This window comes from Chrysochloris asiatica, unplaced genomic scaffold, assembly GCF_000296735.1.
Source record: "Chrysochloris asiatica unplaced genomic scaffold, ChrAsi1.0 scaffold00042, whole genome shotgun sequence".
Taxonomy (NCBI): domain Eukaryota; kingdom Metazoa; phylum Chordata; class Mammalia; order Afrosoricida; family Chrysochloridae; genus Chrysochloris; species Chrysochloris asiatica.
The window spans coordinates 20,606,983-20,610,417 of record NW_006408560.1 but is presented as its reverse complement, the minus strand read 5'-3'; the positions used below and the strand labels follow the sequence as shown (position 1 = coordinate 20,610,417).

Below are 3,435 nucleotides of genomic sequence, written 5' to 3'. Positions count from 1 at the left end.
ATGGAATGAATGTAAAACTAAAGTTCTCTCATGTAAACTATCAAATAATTCATAATAAAACATTTTTTAAAAAATCTTAGAGCAAAACTTATGGGTGATTCTTCAAGATCTTTCTATGTGGATGCTTAGATATGACACTGAAAGCACAAGCAAAAATGAAAAACAAATAACTTGGACTTCATCAAAACTACAAAGTTTAATGAATCTATGAAATTTATTAACAAAGTGAATAAAGAGACAATCTACAGAACAGAAGAAAATTTTAGGGGAGCACATATAAATGTTTAATATACAGAATATATAAAGAATTACAACTCAACAACAAAAAGAAAATGCAACTCAAAAATGGTCTAAGGTCTTAAATTGTACACCAAGGAAGATAAACGAATGGTCAATTAGCACATGAAAAGTTGCTCAACATCTCCGACACCACTCGCTTATGACTGTTGGTCCCAGAAGCTGGGAGCCCGATTCCAGACTCTCCTCACCTGCCGCCTCCGCGGATGGACCACACAGCCGGACTGTAAAGCCTCCCAGAACTCTCGCCAGCGGAAGTTCCAGGCGCGGCGAGGTGGAGCCAGCGGGTCTCCACCCGGCGGCAGGTGGGGAAGCCCGAGAGGAAGGGCTGGCAGCAGCCGCCCCACCTGCAATCCGGGGGCGGGAGGAAACAGCTCCCGTCCCCCGGGCTGCGCCTTTTCTCCGGCCAGCGCCCCACCCCTCCCAATCCTAGGTACAGACGCAACTGGCGAGCATACGCCCCCGCGAAGTTGCTAGTTTAAGCGCAGTACGGGGCCGAGGCCTAGGGCGGCGGTAGTGAGACCAGTGCTGCGCTCCAAACCCCTTTTCCCTCCATGATTTCTCTCAACTCCCGAGATTAAAATAAATTGGCTCCAGGGGCTTCGCTCGCCTGCCTGCCCGCCACCCGGGGCCGCGCCGCCCGTCTCTGCCGCGAGCAGACATCTTCCGATGGCCCTCGCTGCACAGCACAGAACGCCTCTCCCTCCTCCGCGGAATGCTAAATTTGACAACGGGGGCAGAAGGAACCATGGAGAGAAGGATTCACCTGGAGCTGAGGAACTTGACCCCGGAGGCTGTTGGAGAACTTGTCCTAGACAACTGCAGATCAAGTGATGGAAAAATTGAGGGTTTAACAGCTGAATTTGTGAACTTAGAGTTCCTCAGTTTAATAAATGTAGGCTTGATTTCAGTTTTGAATCTCCCCAAACTGCCGAAATTGAAAAGGCTTGAGCTCAGTGATAATAGAATTTTTGGAGATCTGGAAGTGTTAGCGGAAAAACTTCTAAACCTTACACATCTAAACTTAAGTGGAACCTTTAAAAAATTAGAATGCCTGAAAAGCCTGGATCTGTTTAACTGTGAGGTTGCCAACTTGAATGATTACCTAGAGAGTGTATTCAAACTCCTTCCTCAGCTGACTACCTGGATAGCTATGAACCAGAGGACCAGGAAGCCCCTGACTCAGATGTTGAGGTGGACGGTGAGGATGAAGAAGAAGATGAGGATGAAAATTTTTATTTCGAAGAGGAGGAAGATGAAGATGAACCCAGTGGGGAGGAAGAAGAATTTGGCCTTGATGGAGAATTTGATGAAGATGAAGAAATGAGGATGAGGATGAAGATGAAGAGGAGGAGAAAGAAAGCGGGAAAGGTGAAAAGAGGAAACGAGAAACAGATGATGAAGAAGATGATTGAGATCCCAAATAACCTGCAAAAAAAGAACTATTCAGTATTGGTTGGACTGCTCATGGATTTGGTGGCTACTGTAAAAAAAAAAAAAAAGCAGAAAATAAGTATTGTCAAGGATATGGAGAAATTGCAACCCTTATTCATTGTTGGACTATAAAATAATACAGCCACTGCAGAAAACAAAAATTAAGCATATACTTACAATATATACTATACCACATACTCAGACCGCTCTAAGGTATATAGTCAAAACAATTGAAAGAATGAACTCAAACAGATACTTGTATACCAATGTTCATTGCACTATTATTCAGAATAGCCAGAAGCTAAGAGTAATCAAGTGTCCATCAACAGATGAATGGTGGTGGTGGTGGTGGTTTTGTGCCGTGGAGTTGGTTCCGACTCATAGCAACCCTGTACAGGGTTTCCTAGGCTGTAAATCTTTACGGGAGCAGAAAGCCTCATCTTTCTCCAGTGGAACAGCTGGTAGTTTCGAACTGCTGACCTTGAGGTTCACAGCCCAATTCATAACCACTACACTACCAGAGCTCCTTTCAATAGATGAATAGATAAATAAAAATATGTGGCAATGTTAGTTAATGCGCTAGACTGCAAGGTCAGTTTGAACCATATGCTACAACATAAATAAACCTCAAAAACCTTTTGCTTAGTGAAATAAATCAGGCACCAAAGAACAAATATTATACAATCCCCTTACATGAAAACTAGGCAAATGCATAGAGTCAAAAGTCTTTAGTGGTTACTAGGGATGGATGGGAGTGAGAAAGAGGGAATTATTACTTAAGGAGTACTGAGTTCTTACGAGGGTAAGGAAATTTTTAGAAAATGTCAGTGATGATGGCTGTACTATATGATGAACATAATGTACACACAAAAAAACAGTTGAAATGGCAAATGTTGGTTTTATATAGTTCACCATAATAATAGTAAACTATCGTGTTGCATACTTAAAATTTATGCATTTAGGAAAAAATCAGCAGAATATTAATACAATAATTGAACATGTTAGCTCACCACTGAGAGGAAGTCTTAGCAGGAAGTCATTTTCAGTTTCTAAAGAACTGTGTCGATGTTATCTTCTCTGAGGACATCAGCTCCAGTCTCCGCTGCCAAGAGCATGATCTGGCTGCTCCCGTTTCTCACACTTGTCTTCTGCCTTGACCCAGGTAAAACCCGATGTAGATCCATCAGGTCAATGCATATCTTTCTACTTTTGTGATGTTTGGTCCGTCTAAATTACTTTTTATGTGGCTATCTGTTTGTCAGTCTGCCTTCCTGAGAAGGAGTCATGTGGGGCTTATAGTGGTGTCAGGAAATTGTCATGTCCTCTCTATCTTGAATGCTAAAGACGTGAGCTAATTCAGAGCTAACAGCTTCTACTGTGTCTGCACTTAGGGGATTTATAAACAGTGTGTTGTGGTATACAGAGTACTAAGATTAAGAAAACAAGTCCTCGTGCCAATTTAGATATCATCTTGTTGTGTAAACTTTTGTAAGTTACTTATACTACCTGAGCCTTGTATCATCATCTAAAAATGTTTAAAATTTCTAATTCAGTTTTGCCAGTGTATCTGGGCACCACATAAAAGCACTAGAAATAGCCTGTCAGGTTCTGTTAACTGTAATATAAACAGACCTCCAACTGCTGCTTCCTCTGATGCAAATCAGAGGCTAGTCCAGAACTGCTGTATGTGCCAGAAAAAAAGAC

The 3,435-nt window shown here is 42.2% G+C and overlaps 1 pseudogene; it reads left to right on the top strand.

The window, feature by feature from the left end:
• Window positions 1–1,045: 1,045 nt before the first annotated feature.
• On the top strand, window positions 1,046–1,712 carry LOC102836930 (annotated as a pseudogene).
• The last annotated feature ends 1,723 nt before the right edge of the window (window positions 1,713–3,435 follow it).